The 18,820-nt window shown below is 42.8% G+C and overlaps 1 protein-coding gene across 1 annotated transcript in view; it reads right to left on the reverse strand.

Annotated features, from left to right (window-relative positions):
- The window catches only part of ST6GAL2 (ST6 beta-galactoside alpha-2,6-sialyltransferase 2), a 181,392-nt gene that overhangs the window by 77,031 nt on the left and 85,541 nt on the right, over window positions 1–18,820 (reverse strand). The window lies entirely within an intron of this gene.

An 18,820-nucleotide genomic window follows, 5' to 3' on the forward strand; every position in this document is an offset into this window, starting at 1 on the left:
GGGAGATCAAACCGGGACACACTGTTCCAGTTGTGGCCTAACAAATGCCAAGTACTGTGGGGTAATCACTTTCCTTGATCTGCTGGCTGTACTCTTGCTGATGCAGCCCTGGGTATGGCTTGCTGCAAGGGCAGACTCCTGGCTTGTGTTTGGTTTCTTCCCCATTAGACCCCCAGCTCCTTTTCAGCAAAGCTGAATGTCCCCAGCCTGTATCCTCAAACTTGAACAGTTGTTGATATTGAGGAAAGAAGATGTAGTTAGTCATTTCATAATATTCCCTAAAATGATAAAGCAAGTTCTGTTTCTTGCAGTTTGGACTCTGTCACCACAATAAAATGCACTTTCCATTTTTGCTTCGTTCTGCACTAGCTGTTTCCAGTATAGTCCTTCCACTGATCAGGGTTACTTTAGTACCACATGAGGGAAAAAAAGAAATGATCCAAGTGGCTGCTGGACAGAATAGGATTCATCCTCCTACATAGCTCCTGTCTGAATATGGACTGCTGAGACTGACATTAATCCTAGAAGCAGAAATCTGCTTGAGTAAAGGAGCTTGCTGGTGTATGACCAAGTCTGAAAGGTTTTGTCTCAAGGCCGCTCACACCTGGATCAACCAGACGATAGCGGGCTCCTACTGGTACTCCTAAGACATGCTGAAGGGACTTCTCTCAGGTAGCAAAGGGAGGAAATATGACACATCAGGGCAGATGCTGAAGCCTCAGGGAGAGAGCAGTGAGGGAGGAAGCACATTGTCTGAGTCACACTCCTCAGTTCTTGGTGCAGGATGTTGAAAGAGCCTGAGAGAGCCCTTGCAGTCTTCATTGAATCTCTGTTACACAGGAGCACCCTCTTCCTACTGGTGTGTTCCTACCTCTTAAAAAAGGTACATATTTTTCCCTATGACCTTATTCATCTTGTCCATTCCCAATTAGTACTGGAGACTTTGTCCAGTCTTTAAAAAAAGACTAAATGGTTGAAGCGAGGGGACTTCCATCAGCTCCTAGAATTCAGTAATCCATTGCTTGGTTACAATCAATGTTACAAAAAAATATTCCCAGAGGTTTGTCTACATTTCCTTTGATCAATACCATTGTTTTATTACTAGCTGTTCCTTAAATCATTTTAAACAAGGTTTCTCGGTTTCTTTGCACCTGCACCTGCTTGTATTGAGTTTTCCAATTCCCCCTTAGTCAGTTAGTGATACTGAGTTAAGCATATTTATTTCTTTTAATCTTCCCTAGAAATGAATCCCTCAAGTCCTTTAATCATTTTTTTGTTGCCCGTTTCTGGATTTCCTGCAGCCTGTTGGAGCCTTTCTGACAGAGATGTGCTTAGGCTGGGGAGCAGCAGACTACCTACAACGTCTCTGTTTGCTCCTCTCAGCTACTTGTGTCTGGGTTTTCACCTTCCAGCTGGGGAATCAGTGGTGGGGCCCTCAGCAGTCTTCGTAAAATCGAGCAGTAGCCTGAGGTGAGCTCCATCAGCTCTAATGATGATGTTGGAGCTGGGCCCTCTGTATGTCGTTTGGCTGAGGTGAGGGAATACAGATGCTGCCAGTCCTCAGAAAGCTGCTGCCTTACTGAGTCTGCACACATCACTGAGATGTGTCACTGAAGGTTTGCATCTTTCCATAAGATATAAATCAGAATGCTTTGTATCTGAAAGCACACACATGTAGAGTAGGCTGATAGAGGGAGTGATCGCATGCCAAAATGTGGGTTTGTGCAGGAAAAGAAAGAAAATGGTATGGTATAGCATAGTGCACGTTCTCAGCCAAAGTGGAATCCTACTTAATACAGGAACACAGGCTGGAGTTAGGGTACATAAAGATTGCTTTGCAGCTTTCACTTCCTGAGGAAGATTATATAGAAATTCAAATCCCAGCATGAATTTTAACACACAGCTTCCAACAGCTGTTGGGTATCACATAAGGAATTGGCAAGTTTGTGGCAGCAGCTGTGTCTTTCCACATCCTTGGCAGTGCCACAGAGCTGCAAGAGATGGAGGTGATGCAGGTACTTTTGTGAGGCATTTTCCACTTGGTTTGTATTGAAACAGAGCAGCTTTGGTGACAGAAGGTATTCAAGATTCCACCATGTTACTTTCCCCAACAGAGTTAAAAGAAGATCATAATTGGGCTTTTTTTCAGTCTATAAAATGTAGTTACCAATCTATGGTACTCTACTGAATCATAGAATCATAGAATGGTTTGGGTTGGAAAGGACCTTAAGATCATCTAGTTCCAACCCCCCTGCCATGGGCAGGAATGCCTCACACTAGACCATGTCGCTCAAGTCTCTGTCCAGCCTGGCCTTGAACACTGCCAGGGATGGACCATTTCCCACTTCTTCAGGCAACCTGTTCCAGTGCCTCACAACCCTCACCGTAAAGAACTTCTTCCTTATATCTAACCTGAACTTCCCCTATTTAAGTTTGAACGCATTACCCCTTGTCCTATTGCTACAATCTCTAATGAAGAGTCCCTTCCCAGCATCCTTGTAGGCCTCCTTCAGATACCAGAAGGCTGCTATGAGGTCTCCATGCAGCCTTCGCTTCTCCAGGCTGAACAGCCCCAACTTTCTCAGCCTGTCCTAGTATGGGAGGTGCTCCAGCCCCCTGATCATCCTTGTGGCCCTCCTCTGGATTTGCTCCAACAGCTCCATGTCCTTCTTATGTTGAGGACACCAGAACTGTACACAGTAATCCAAGCGGGGTCTCACAAGAGCAGAGTAGAGGGCCAGGCTCACCTCCTTTGACCTGCTGGTCACACTCCTTTTGATGCAGCCCAGGATACGGTTGGCTTTCTGGTCTGCAAGCGCACATGGAAGCTGGCTCATGTTAAGCTTCTCATCAACCAACACCTCCAAGTCCTTCTCCACAGGGCTACTCTGAATCTCTTCTCCACCCAACCTGTAGCTGTGCCATGGATTGCCCCGACCCAGGTGTAGGACCTTGCACTTGGCTTGGTTGAACTTCATGAGGTTGGCACTGGCCCACCTCTCAAGCGTGCAAGGTCCCTCTGGATGGCATCCCCTCCCTCCAGTGTACCAACCAAACTACATAGCACAAATCAAAATACAGGGGTTTGATCTTCAGAAGAGAAGTCAGAGACATCCTATTTCATGTATGGTCACATTATTTCAGAGGAAGAGCTGTGAATTACACTTGCAGTCTTGCTTTCTATTCTATCAATCAGCATCATTTCAGGTACTTTATTTGCATTTGTCCCTGAAACAAGAGGATGAACACTTCAATCAGAAGAAACTGATGCCCATTCTGACATCTCTGAAAAACTCCTATATTGTTTCCATCCCAACTGGTGAGGAAAGGATGCATCCACAACGCAGCTCTAGGCAGGCCTTAATTCAACATTGGATCAAAGAATAACAGTTAACTGTAGCTTTAGCATACTTTAGGGCATTTGAGCATTACTATTGCTTTGTAATAGACAAGTAGCAAACAGTAGCCACTCCTCAGATGAGAGGAGTAGCCAAGAAATCATCAGTGTCCTAACATAAGAGAATTTAATCCATATTGCAAACATCTTAACCTACCCCTTAGAAGAATTGGTGGTTTTGGGATTGGTTTTTTTTTTTTTTTGTTTCGGTTTCTTTTGTTGCCCAGAAGAACAAAAAAGAAACAGTTTGTGTGGATGTTTTATTTTTCACAATAACAGCTAGCCTTACTTTTCAAACAGTGAAATGTCTGAAGGAGTTAAGCCTGGATGTGGGCTATGTACAGCTTTCAGTAGTTAGGGGTCAGGGCAAAGAAGGGAATCAATTTTTTCCCTGCTTTTAGAGCACAAACTACTGAATGTGCAAGATTCAATATCAGATAGTAAGCATTTCTACGGACCTAGTCTGTACTTGCAGAAAATTCAGTGGCACCATGGATGTTCCATAGAGAATACATACATATTCCATAGGGAATAGGATTTCAGGGAGTGTGGAGTGCAGTCTGCTGGGAGGGGGTTCCCTGTACTCCCTTCATCTATTGTTTCTGTCTATTTTCAGGGTCCTCAGAGATGCCTTCATATAATAATGTCTTTAGGAACAGTTCTTCATGCATTCAAAAGAGCTGGGCCAGGAAATAAGTATATGTTTACAAATATACTTTCATACAGGAGTTGAGTATCCATTTTTATGAAACAAAATTTGTGCTAATGAATGAAATTAAGCAAAGCAAGACAAATCATTTCCTTTCACTATCCCAATGGCTCTGGGAAGTCCATCCCAGATTTCCAGGATGTCGTGCAGACTATTACAGATTTGGACTTGAACTCAGAATACTCCAGGCACAGCCCTTTCTCCCCCTCTGCCAAATTCTGCAAATTCTACTATTCACTTAAACACTGCACAGCTTGCAAATCAGTTGGTTATTATTAGGAATAGGTCTCTGACACTTTTGGGAAAAATCTATCAGAGTATACTTGAGAAACTTCAGAAAAAGAACAATGTTCATGTCTATATAACTAAGCTTATCAGTCATGGAACTTGCTTTCTTTCCTCAGATGTCTTAAATCTGTGCATGCAGCAAACAGTTTGAGTTGGCCCACAGAAATGTTGGTTTCTTAGCTCTTGCAGTAATTTTACAACTCTCTGGCATCCACAAGACTATGGTAAGCCTAGCAAATTAATGCTGTCTCTGCTGAGAGTCGAGAAAAATGTCTATAGCTATTGTATTCAGTTCAATTTGACCATATTCTTTTCTCCTACTCTAAATCTGTGCACTCAATGGAGTCTGGAAAGTGATTCAGCTGACTAGCTAATAGACGTTTATTTCAGGATGAGATAAATCTCTCCCCATGCTCCATCACTGTATTGACTAGCTCTCCACTGAGTAAGGAGGGAGTTTATAGATCTAACATCTAACTTTCATGTAAACACCTAAGTGTAGATATTAGCATTTGGGTGTCTGTAGTCCGGCACTGGAGCTCCCTGTAAGCGTATCTCCATGGGCAGAAAGTTTTGGAAGACGGTGGTTTTTTAATGCTGCTTTGAAGAGAGAGACTGATAAAAAAGTAGTTGTTCATGGATTTAAAAATGCTCAGGCTGTTAAGAATGAGTGTACTGCAAAGCCAAGAGCCCAGGTCTTCTATGACAAATAAGACTGAAGGGAAGGGAGGTGTTGCAGTAGTTTTCATACACATTTGGCCTCTAGGATTGACCTCTGTGTGACCACAGGATGTCTCAGGGATGCTCCTCTTCAAATGTGTCCACAAAAGCCTGGGGCAAGTGCCCAAACCCCAAATCACCAAACTCGAGCTCTGAGAAAGCAAAGGAGATATCAGAGCTTGGCTTAGGCTGGCTGAGTACATGTAGCACTGACTAGCCCTGAGCCAAGCCTTCAGGTGCCACACACATTTAAAAGGTATGTAAAAATAAATCAAGCAAAAAGAATCTTGAAAACAGAAAAAGCCATGAGAAAGGCATCGTTCTCCCTGAGAAAAGTTCTCCTCCTTGTGTAATTAAGTTTGCTCAATTTAAAGTAAATCCTCTCCTGTCCGTTCTCTTTATGCTGAGATGCTGTGCTCTTGACAAGGCTCTAGCTGAAACAGTGTCCTTCAGAACATGGACAGACAATTTTCCAGTGGTAATAAGACAGCAGCAGGAGAGTGTGTGCAGTGGTCTCGGGGAGTGTGGTGGAAGCTGTGTGATGGGGGAGGGCTGGCAAGCTCAGCCTATGCTTGAAGAATAAGCTTATCTCCAGGCAGAACCCAATAGCCTTCTTCACAAATGCAATTCCAGCAGTGTTCATCACCGTAATCAAGCTGCTTAAAAATAAACCATTGTTACATAGCCCCACCACTCCGTTAGTTTGATACTCGGAAGGAAAGCAGGTGTATTTCTGAAGTTTTGGATCCAAGGTAGTCCTTGCATGAGGACATATACAGTTTATGACCCCTTGATTTTCAGTCCTGTCTCTATCACAGAGAGGCAGTTGTAGTGAAAGACCTGGGAAAGCTGGGATTGTTTTGGATGGAAACAGCTAAAGTGGGAAAAAGGCATCTGAAGACTTTTTTACGCTAGCAAGTCTCACAGCTTTAACTGCACCAGTAAAGAAGCCATCCTTGCTTCCCTGAGTCCCAGTGCAATTATACCAGTTAAATGTACTTCTAGTGGTAGAGCTTATTCTGCTTCAGGCTGCAAAATGAGTTCCTCTAGTCCAAATGATACTTTCATTCTGGTATAACTACACCTAAACTGCAGCTTCCAGAAATAGATGTACAACAAACATCCACACAAAAAAAGCCTATATCATTGTGTGCTAGTGAAAATAGCAATAGTAGGATAAAGCCTCTCTAACACAGGCCAGGCAGTATTCTGAGTGGAAGTGACACAGCAGAGAGACTCTTGTAAACTGCAAGCTCTAGTCAAGGTATACAAAAGCATCTCTGCCCCACTTTCCTTCTGTATTTAGCAATGCAAAATCTCTCTCCCTATTATGTGCATCAGTAGGAGAAGGAATTGACTGCATAATTTATGCTGGAACTCATTCAATGCATTCATTTAGATAGCTATGTTAAAACTTTCTGAAGGTTTTTCATAACACATAATTGCAGTGCCATTGATTTATTCCCCCTGGATTCTTCTTTCTGCATACCTCAATACTGCTTGCGAGCATCCAAGCCTTTGAGTCTTGTGCAGCATGAGCTACACTCCTCTGACCTCCATCCTACAGAAGTAAAAAATGCCCTACAGTAGTACTCAAAGGTTTTTTGTTCCTCTGATGGGTCCAAGTGTTCTCTTGCATGGGACTTCCCTGGGGTATTCAGAGCATGCTGCTCACTTAACTTGTTCACCAGGGAAGAACAGACACTATGGCCCAGACTTCGGTGCTGGCAGAGATACCGCTGCATAGGACAGTCTTCCAAATGTCTTCCTCTTCCCTAAGCTACAGCAAAACAAGCCTGTAATAACATGCCACCCCAGTGTCTGGGGAAAGCAAAGGTAGATGCAAGTAAAGTGAATTTCCCTGCTTCTACTATGGACAGTGTAGGCTATATCTGCACTGAGTTAGCATAGCACTTGGTGGCCCCAGCCCAAGGGAGTGTGGCTTGCCTTGCATTCATGCTGCATGCAACTCTTCAGTATCTAGAATTTGGCACGCTCTAACCCTTACACCACTCTTGACTCCCTTCTGCTCCCAAAGTGGTGGGAATTGAACACACATACAACATGGGCAGACTGGGGATCTAGATGATGCAAGACAAGGTGCTAACAACGTTGGCACCTCTGAGTTTGCCTAGGTCTTATATGCAGCAGACAATCAAGTTTGTTCACTTTTTAATATATTATTGAGCCACAAAACTACTTGTACTAAAAATTCCTTTTCCTTCACTCCCCAAAACAGGATTGTTACATACATACTTTTTGTAGGGGTTGATAGCTTATCCTAGTGACAGGGTAGAATATTAGTAGGAAAGACAAGCGGACAGGGCCACAACCCCACAGGCAGAGCTGCCTGGGGTATGACAACTACCATACACAAATCTCTTTGCCACAGTAGGTAAAAGTGAACAAGCATGAGAGTTACATTGATTTGCATGTGGAGCCTGTGCAGTCACAAAGGTTGTATCTACGCTGTTAAAAGCCTTGGTCGTGGCCTCCCAGGAATTGTTCCACACAGCAGTTACTCTTTCAGTACAGCATATCAGGATGTTTCATGTCAACCAGGGAAGTTCTTCTAATTCTAAATTTATGTCCTTCAACAGCTCTATAGCTGAAGCCTACACGTAAGGCAGATCAAAGCTCCACCCTGTGGCGTGGTAACTGGCATCTGATTTTAAAAGCACGAGTGTACTCTTTAAAAAGCAACTGAGTGAAACCAAGTTACACTGTAATTTAAATAGGAATTGTATTTAGTCCCCTGTTCCCCTATCACTTGTAAAAGTAGACACTGCATACATTCTCTGTATTTCCATATATATATGCATACATATAGTGACTGCCAAACACTTTGTAAGAAGCGTACAGGTTATAAAAGCAAGTGTTTGCAACTTAGGAAATGGTAAAAATAAGATCACTGAAGCAATCTGAAGATGAGTCTGTCTGAATGACCGTGTGGTCCTTAATTTTATGAGCAGGCATTTCTTTTTCCTCACAGAATATTTGCTTCTTTCAGGGCATTGAGCCCTGGGTGGTGGTGATTCAGTACTGTACAAAGGGGAAAGAGCTAGCTGTAGGATATCTGCTGCATATATCAAAATTCACCCCAGCATGAAGAATTGTAGCTCAGATGGTTGAGAGTTCTGCTATCTAATGACCAGATGATTCAAAGTCTTACAATAGAGAGTATTAAGAATTCTTTTTGTAAGCCATGAGGCTGCTAGTCTTTTTTACAAAAAATAAAGCCTATTCTTTCAGGATTTGTGGTTCTTATACTTCTTTCTCCTATTGAGCAGAGCTGAATAGAGGCAAAATTTGTTGGTTGGCTTTTATTCCTGTTCTGCAACAGGTCTCATCCCAGACTTTTCAAAGTTTTTTGCACAGCCAACCTGCAACCAGGGCAAATGCTCACAGACCCAAGCCACAACAAGGAGCAGTTAAAGAGTCCACCTTCCCTTAACAAAAAGGGGAAAGGAAAGTACATTTGAGAACCATTCAAGATGCTTTACCATTCTTCCTTAGAGCTCCTGTCCTCCCACATCTGTTGCTTAATTTTTCCGACAAGAAATAAACTGGAGCACAACCAATAAATTTCAAAGAAAAACGTTTATAGCTCTTTCATATCTCCACTAGTCATTTTGAAGTCTGACATAAGAAGACCAGCTGCAAAGGATATGTTTACAAATGTGAATTTTTTGAAGGATTGATGACCATGTGCCCAACCATAAATGCTGAGTAATTAATTATCCAGAGTGCCCTGTGAATCATAAAGGCAACTTATCTTTTCATTTAGCTGAGCCCTATGGCAGGACATTATCAAAGCTGTATAAGCCAAGTAAGCAAGAAGGAAAATATGTTCCAAGCAATCTTTAGTAGTAAGATAACTAAAAAAAAAAAAAAAAAATCCAACCAAAAAAACATAGCAAATGCATATAACTATTTAATCAAACTGTAAGTTATTCTTTCATTTATTCATTCCTACATTATATATGTTATCATACCTAGCACGTGCATGTGGTTTTCTGCTTCTGACGCCTTTCTGCACACATAGTTCTTCTTGCAATCAGTGAGATCTTAGCATATAAGTGTAGGAAAGTTTTTCTTCTGTATTATTTGGAAATGTTTGGTAACAGAAGGGCTGTGTGCATAGGATCTAAATCCTGAAATGAAGAGAACTGAGCTTCTAGATCCATCCAAGATTTCCCATTTAACATTTGTGCAAAGGTCTCTAAGTTGCCACCTGCCTTTACATCAAAGCTGCCATGAAAACCTTCCTATGTCACACATCTCTTGTAAGGATAAAGTCACTGGTAATAACTAGGTTACAGATCTAAGGGTGGTGGGGGTGATCTAAGTACAGACTACATTTCATACACACAAACAGGTCAAAACCTCTGTCTTCGATTTACGGATACATTTCAATGCGGATGAAATTGCCTTTACAGGAAGCAGGCTAAGTTCACTGGAAGATTTCACCACTATAATTGGCAGCAGCTTCCTAGGGAGAGGAACTGCTGGAGGGATCGAGTACTGGGGGCCAAAGGACATTAAACACACTCTATCAGCTGCAGGCTGCAAATGCTGCAGTAGCACTCCCACTGAGAAGTAATGGATGATGAAGAGACACAGCCAGAATGTCTCTGCAATGCTCATGAGCCCCGACTGTGCTCAGGAAGAGATTTTTTCCTGGAAATCCAAAATCTTGGACCTTCTTTCCCTGGAGCAGAGAAAGAAGGAAAAGTTGAAGAGGAAACTGCTTTGAATGAACACTACATGCACAGTGTGCGCAAGGGCAACATGGCTAAGGCAGGAATGTTTTATGCTTCATGGAAGCAGCCTCTGGGAAATTACTCTTTGAATGGTTTATGAATAATATTAGTTTTGCCATATGCTTAGCCAGCCTTCCAATATCTGAAGGGGGCCTACAAGGATGCTGGAAAGGTACTCTTCATTAGGGACTGTAGTGATAGGACAAGGGGTAATGGGTTTAAACTTAAACAGGGCAAGTTCAGGTTAGATATAAGGAAGAAGTTCTTTGCTGTGAGGGTGGTGAGACGCTGGAACAGGTTGCTGAAAACGTAAACAGGTAAATGCTCCGTCCCTGGCAGTGTTCAAGGCCAGGTTGGACGACGTGGTCTAGTATGAGGCACCCGTGCCCATGGCAGGGGGATTGGAACTAGAAGACCTAAAGGTCCTTTCCAACCCAAACCATTCTATGATTCTATGATTTAGTCTCTAAGGTCTCTATGCTGCAAAATATAGCCATGAACAGAGCAGTGTGCTCTTGCAAAGCTTCACTGACTCAGTGGCATTCTCAGAGGTGTACAGGCTACATGCAGCCTAAAAATAAATCCAAGGAGCTAGTGTCTTCTACACACAAGACTTTGCATGCCACCATACTGAATCTGTTCGTAGGTGGTGTTAAACTTGGAGTGTAGTCTATCATTCAGAATGCCAGTGCACTAAAAAGAGACTGGCAGGAAGATATTTTCTAAGAATATAAATGTCATGTGTTAAGTGGGGGTTTTATTTGAAAGCTAGGTGAAAAACTGATTTTGTTTTTGTTTGCTTGTGTTATTTCAGAGATGTGGCATTTGGTATTATTGCACTCCAGCAAGTTTGGAGCTATTTGGTAGGAATCCTGGAAGCTCTCTTATAATAGTAGACCACTGCACATTCAGAAAATCTGTCTATCATTTGGGTGTTGCTATGGCAACAACCTAGTTCCAGCTGGAAAAAACTGGTTTACTTCTGCCTGCATACTCTGCACTACAAACTCACTTTCTCTCACTGAACAGCAGGAAAATGTCTTTTAGCATTTGCAGCATAAAATAACACTTTGGAAAGGGAATTCCACAGAAGGGACACTGCCTTACACTCTTGGCATGCACTAGTGTGCTGGGTTGACCCCGACTGGATGCCAGGTGCCCACCAAAGCCATTCCCCTCCTCAGCTGGGTAGGGGAGAGAAAACACAATGAAAGGCTCATGGGTTAGGATAAGGACAGGGAGAGATCACTCACCAACTACTGTCATGGGCAAAACAAACTAGACTACCACAGGAGACAGTCCTCCACCAACTTCTCCAACATGAGTCCTTCCCATGGGCTGCAGTTCTCCATGAACTGCTCCACTGTGGGTCCCTTCCATGAGGTGCAGTCCTTCAGGAGCAGACTGCTCCAGTGTGGGTCTCCTGCGGGGTCACAAGTCCTGACAGCAAACCTACTCCAGCGTGGGCTTCCCCTGGGGTCACAGCCTCCTTCAGGCATCCCCCTGCTTCAGTGTGGGGTCCTCCATGGGCTGCAGGTGGGTATCTGCCCCACTGTGGACCTCCATGGGCTGCAGGGAAATCTCTGCTCTGGCATCTGGAGCACCTCCTGCCCTCCTTCTGCAGACACTGGTGTCTGCAGGGCTTTTTCTCTCACATATTCTCACTCTTCTCTCCATCTGCAGTTGCTGTTGCGCAGTAACTTTTCCTGTTCTTAAATATGTTATCCCAGAGGTTCTGCCACCATTGCTGATGGACTCAGCCTTGTCCAGCAGTGGATCCGTCTTGTAGCTGGCTGGCATTGGCTCCATGAGACATAGGGGAAGCTTCTGGCAGCTACTCACAGGAGTCACCCATGTAGTCCCCTTTCTACCAAAACCTTGTCGTGCAAACCCAATGTAACTAATAAGCAACTTAGTTACTTCTGGGTGAACAAAAGTTTGTATTCATAAATCTTATTCCAAATAATTTCTTTTCTCTTTTTTTTTTTTGCCTTGAATTCAGTGTATATTAAGAAAAGCAGCTTTTTAAGGACTTTCTTAGTATTGCTATAAATAAACATGCTGTTTTCATGGTAGTTATCATCAGTTCTCCTATTTGAAGGAGTGTGTGCTAACCCACAAACTTATAGTGATTACAATCGATCTCCAGATGGTACCATGGCAGGCCAAACTGGTGGTATATTCATGTCCAAATGCTTATCTCCCAGGCACAAGCAAGGAAGTCTTTCAAAATGTGCCTGAAGTTTCCCGGGGGGAAGGGGAGTGCCCTTTGTGTGCCATTTGGGCTCGGAAAGAACCGCTCCTGTGCTGGTCCCAAAGTAAGGTCACTGCCAGGAGTCCGTGACACGGAGCACAGGTGCTTCAGCAGCATGGGTTCTTTCTTTAGGACAACATGGTTTACATGCCCCAGCTGTCACAACCGCCCAGGCATGAGGGCAGTGTGCTAGTAACATACCAGCTTTCCACTGCAAAGTGAGAGTGAATTAGCTAGTCCATCATTTTTTCCAGCTGCAAAATTTTTGCAGGACAAATGATGCCCTTATGCGCACCCCCACTACTTATGGGCTCAGCCACTACAGGCCCAGGGCTTCCCCCTCGATGTTGTTCAGGTGCAAAAGGATAATGCTGAGACTTTTGGTCACCTTTTCCTTTCACTGCTTTCCAGTAAAACAGTTGCTAGTTCCTTTCCTGCAGACCAAGCCTGCAGAAAGCAGCAGGGTATGTGTCCGTTTTGATAAAGAGAAGGAAAAAGAAGAGTGCCATAAAGGCAACGAGTTCCTACCAACAGGTGATCAGGCCATTAGTGTGTCATCTGAGCTTTAATATACAACTATCTCCATGCAAAAAGCCTCCTGGAGGAAAAAAAAACCTCTTATGAGGGGATGAAGCCAGACATTGAACTCTTTGCAGGGCTTGGTGTTTCTCAGACTTTTCTGATCCGACTTCCTTAAAGGGTGGTCATGGACTAGTCCATGCAACACTGTCACAACTCTGCTCGTTTACAGGCTAATTTCAATATGATTCACTCTGAGTGTTCTTTCATTACCTTTGGCTTCCTTCCCCCAATTCTCTGGCATACTTACCTCCACGAGTTGGAAGAATTTAAGGGAAATTATTTTAATTTTGAAATGTAAGTAGTTAGAATCTTTCTGAGGATCATCTCTGAATATCTGATAGATCATTGGTATTCTGCAGACCACAGCAGAGAAATGCTGCTCTAAATGACCTCACCTCTGCTTCTGTCACATATATCCTTTAATCTTGTACCCTGAACCCAGCAGAGAAACCACTTTTCTGTGATGTCTGTGCCTCTGCCAGCTGCTTTAAAGCTTCAGTCTTTTTTATTCCAAAAATGAATAACACAATTGTGATTTTAACAATGGAGAAGTTTCTCTTCTGCCTCCTTCAGCTCAGTCTGGCAGAGTGTTGAGGCTCAAACTGTTGAACTGCCTCATCATTATCATGATGTAGAGATATTTGCTTAACAAATCTCATCCCCAACTAATGCACCAAGAAATACAAGGAGTATTATTAACGTAATTGGTTTTGCAGGCTGAAGCTGGTCAAAATGTCTGAAGCATCACTGCATGGGATCCTGTTTGCTTCTTCACCTAAGTTTCCTAATATTTAGGATGGAAAGTAACCTGAAGCCTCAATGCTCTTCTCAAGACATCATTCTGCTTTCAGCTCAAGTGATGCATCTATTTTATGCTTGGAATCCTTAAATTGTTATGCACTCTAACATCTTTTATCTCTGCTAGTTCCCTCATGCATTTCACTCATAGTAAAATCATTAGAAGCATTTATGAAGTTAATACGATGCACAATAGGCATAGCTTCTTAGCAATTTTTCTCTTTCTTGTGTCATTTATCGACCTGTGCATGTGGTCTTTAGAGATGGGTAGGCTTCCTGGGCAGTGAAGACCAGGAAATATACCTTCTAGTAATGACACAAGGTACTATTTAATTTGACTTTTAACGTGATTTGTGATGCAGCGTGGCCAAGAACTTACCTTGCTGGTGGACAGAAACAGCCACTCTTTCACACCTGTTAGGATACTTTCTAAATTCATTTAAACAGCCACATTGTTATGAACATCTCCTACTGAAGGCTGCCTTGTCGTTCTGCCATGGGCATGGGGTTTATTCTTCCAACAGGCTGTTTTGCCATTCACTCATCCCTTTCTGAGCCTGGCTGGCCTGAGAATCCAACCTGTCTTTTGCATGTTAAATTGTAGAGCTCTAACTATAGCCCAAGGGATCAGTGTTGAACAACATAATTTTTTAATGAGCACACTCCGTGTGGGTTGCTGTTGTTTAACATAAAAGAAAAGCATAATCCCCGCTCCAAGCCATTTGCAGTCTAAAGGCTGGATTGTGGCTTTAAGCCACATCCAACAGTGGGGGGAAGGTGCAGAGGGAGCTGCTCCTGAAGGCATTTTTACCAAGGCTGTGTGAGCTCAAAGAGCAGCAACTGCTGCTACTCTCATGTATAAACATGTGGAACATGACTGACATGAATTGGTGGCCTGGCTCTCACTCAGAGGGGAGGAATGAAGCCTCCCTTTGTGTCTGAATTCCAGCAATGATGCAGAGAGGAAAGGGTCCTTGCCCCTAGTCTTTTATGCTTGTGCAGGATTGCAGCAGAAGGGTATACAGGGTTGTTACAGGAGGTTGCAGCAGAGCAGACACCATCATCTTCCTCCGCAGCTTTTTGCGACAGACATTTATAAGGCAGTTTTCTTCTTGGGCAAATAGGTTTTAGCTATTTGAATAGGAAGGGCAGATACGCATTTGTGTTCAGCCAAACAACTGAAGGAAGGCCAAGAAAAGCTGGGGCCAAGAAAGGTACTTTCCAGCAATCGCTGCTTACGCAGATTGATCAGAGGTGGCGTCATGAACCATGCATCAGGTCAGCGTATGACTCAGAGGTAGCTTCCTCTTCATCACCAGCTTTTGAAGCAAGAAATTCACAAAGCACCTTGATCTGAAACTTCTACGGAAGTGGGCTTCTTGAGTCAGTGCTGTTCCAGTCCTTCAGAGGAAAAAGAACTTGCTCAACCAATGAAGGAAAGCTCTTGTTACTACACAGGAAGACCAGCTGTTCCTAAACAACCAGCTGTTTCTTAACTTTTTTCTGCAGGATATAGCACGAAAAACAGAAAAAAATCTTTTCCAGACCTCAGGGTGGCAAACAAAACCTTCAAGGTAATAACTGATACCATAGATTCAGAGATTTTATTTTCTTCTTGACATCAGAAGCATTTTGCCAAGAAAGGGACTACCAGAAGTAGCGTAATAAGGAAGTAGTTGGGGAAGACATTGCAAAATGGTAGAAGTAAATTCTGATTAGAAACTTGGGAATCTGCCAGGTGGCAAAGAAATCACTGTTTAGGGAATGAAACAGGAAGAAAATAATAGAGAATGGGAAGAAGAGTCAGGAAGACCCAGAATACTCCCTGTGCTTCCCCATCTGTATACAATGAAGACAAAATGGTGGAAAGAAGATTAATGGAAACAGCAGTAGATGAAATGAAGCAGACTGGAAACTGGAACATTTTTAGACTGAAGGAAGAAACCAGTCGAAAACAGATATCAACTAATATCAAGTTAGCAAACTTGACGTTTTGCAACCACATATGACTTTAAAGAGTCCCATTCTGGAAATAGAAACATGCATTCGTCCTTCAAAAGTGCAACACACTGTATATCAGTGCCAGACACAAAAGCTGGACTTCTGCAACTCTGAAGTCTATAAAAATGTCAGAAATGCATTGTTTTGATAAGTCTGATATAGTCAGAGAGGTACAACATCTCAGCATGGACAGAATTCCCAATTCCACTTCCTTTCTACACAGAAGATGATATACAATTCTTAAGTAATCTTTAGCCCACAGCGGTGAGTACAGGCTCATTTTACAGCACCTTTGAGAAAGGCAAGGTCCTCTTTTCTGGTACAGTGGTTAAAGCCTGTATATGAGGTATGAGTGAGTTGCTTCAGTCACCTCAGCAAGCCCAAAATATGCAAACCCACATATCTGCCTTTATAAGCCCCACACAAAATAGGCTGAATACGAGAATGAATGAGACACTGTCCCACTCTCCTGTTGAGTCAGGGAAGTACAAGTCTTGGGTACATAAACAGAATAGGGCAAGGAGTGTCTGATCTACCTTTGGGCTAGGACAGAACTGCCTTTCCAGATGTATTTTTTCAACATCAAATGCAACCTCCCTGAAGCCTGTATGGACAGTACAAGTATGTAACCTTTTGATGAGAAGCATATGCACCATGAATAAACTTATCAGACCTGAACACAGGCACACACAGGTTGAAAAACATTTGGCATGACAACACAGATTCTTTTGCAGCCTTGCCAAGCAGGTCTGTGCCAGTTCAATCAAACACAATAATGTATTGTTAAGTAATGTGTTTCCTAAAAAAAGGGCCAAACTCTGTGTTATGCCTCATATGAACAACTGTGTGAGTGGTCCTTTTGTGGACAAGGATCTACAAATTAATACGACTTGAAACCAACATCACTTTCATTTGGCTGTAGTGTCTTTCCAAGGGGAAGCTGGTTATGGTTTTGCAAGAGTAAATGCGGAACTGTGCAGACTTTCAAGCTTGATTATTTTTAATCACCGGTGCAGACATACAGGCACATGAAATGTCTGATAAGGGATGGGAACCACACTTCCAATAAAACAGCTCCAGCTCCCTGCTATCACAGGCACTCACATCTCACATCTCTTATTAAAACACTTTTGTCCAAACACAGTTATGCTTACATTAAGAATTATGGTGGCATTACTATATATTCAAAAAAATAAAAATCTTTGAGCTACATAAACCTACTTCAGAAATGAAGCTCAGTCTAACTTTCTCCCTGCTGGAGTAGTGAGATTCCCCTTGCAAGTCTGGCAGGGGAGACATTCATGACTCTGAACACTGGGCTATATACAGATGACACGTAGCGGACATTCTGTCATTAGATTTCATGCATTGTCCTGCCAGTACAGACAGATGTTCTCAACACCTCATAGCTGCCACTGGATCCTTCTGCAGACATAGTGCAAGGGTTGTTTGTCCATACTACCCCACCTGCAGTTCTGCTATGGGATTTTGCTGTTGTTTAAATGGTGGCTGGAAGTTTTGTTCTTGTTTCTGTCCGGACTTTAATCACCTGTGAGTTGACCTCAGAGAAGTCTCCTGCTGCCTGTCTTCCTGCCATTCTCAGCCCTCCTGTGCCCTGAGAACCAGTGCAGCTTCCCTGCTGGTTCTGTTGTGATAAGCTCAGGGCTTAGTTACCAAGTAAATAAATTAATGATTTCAAAACTCAGACGTACAATGAGGGGCATTATGCCAGGTTCACATACAAGCCATAGGCCAGATGAAATCTGAAGCCATATGCCAGTTTACGCTGTCAGGAACTGGTCCCATCATCTTTTTATTTTTGAGGGTGTGAACGCTCGCTATATTGCCTTTTGTCTTCCCACCTAACAGTTTTGTTCCTTGCAGAAATGTGGTCATAGAAAAACAAGGAATGTAGGGGAACGGGTCGAAGTGATACGTGGGAACACTCTATAAGGGTTGTCTGCATAGTGGGTGCGATCAATGTCCTGATGCACACACTCATCACGGATGTACAAGAAGCTAAAGTCATCTAATGCTTATGAACAATCAAGCCCTCAGGACAGGTAAGCAGTTGCCCAATACTATCTTTGGGGTCTCCTCCAAGAGAGAATGAAGCCTCAGGAACTGTTTTGTCCATCCTTGTTGAGACTTCCAGATATGCCAGTATACAATCATAGAACCATTTAGGTTGGAAATGGTCAATGGTATCAACCAGCAGCTACAAAGAACTAGTGACGACTCTTGAGACTCATCTGAAAAGAAGGAAACTAGAGATGATCCCTACTTGTACAGTCTCTGAAACTCATTCAAGCCAACTGCAGATCAGGACATTGTCATCACTAACTTGCTTTTACACCTAACCTCACTCTTTGATGAAGCTGCCTCATTAACAACGTTATTATTACTAGCATCACCTGCTCATTGCATAATAAAACACACAAACAAAAGAAAAGAATAAGCGAACAGGAGGCATACAAGAGTATATTCACAATTAATGGAAACTTTTATCTTGCCAATTATACTGCCTTCAGCATAAGTGTGACAGCTCAGGGTAGGATCTGGTTCATAGTGCTATGGGGATTCTGACACACATTTAACAGCCATTAATTCTGACCTCTTCCCTGCTGCACCCTGCTTTAAAGCATTTAATTTCTAGTGTGCCCTAGTTTAGTAATACAGAACCTGGGTTTTACACAACTGGGGGCTCAAAATAAGCATTTTCTACAACGGATAAATTCCCTAAACTAAAAGATTACACTTAGTAAATAGTTAGTTACCAGACAGATGGCCATTAGCATTCAAACACACCTCACTTTCCATGTCAGGTCATCCACATAGCAAATGTTGTGACTCACTTTCCTAGTGCTACCAGTTTTCCTAGTGCAGCAGTTTTCATTCACCTGGAAACACTAAGAACTCTTTATTTCATGCTTTCAGATATGAAGTGGGAGTCTGCAGGCCATAGGAGCTGTGACTGAGCTAAAGACCCTGAGTGTAAGAGCTGGGTACTTTTTTTGTTTAAAAACTATCCGAAACCAAACCTAGCTTGAATCAGCTATAAATCAGGGCTACCACATCCCGGCTACCTATTCCATCTATAGAGACAAATAATTATGATTTGTCCAGGGGATATGTGACTCAGATATCAAGAACGCTTCTCCCAGATATTTCTTTTAAGATTTGTGTCTGGTAGCCCTGGACAATAGGGCATGGGAACCACTCCCTTTTTATCTTGATCTTAAACAGGACTATGTTCCAAATTTCAATGGCAAAATTTGAAATTATCTTTATTCAAATGAGATACTTCA

This window comes from Strigops habroptila, chromosome 2 (genome assembly GCF_004027225.2).
Source record: "Strigops habroptila isolate Jane chromosome 2, bStrHab1.2.pri, whole genome shotgun sequence".
NCBI lineage: Eukaryota > Metazoa > Chordata > Aves > Psittaciformes > Psittacidae > Strigops > Strigops habroptila.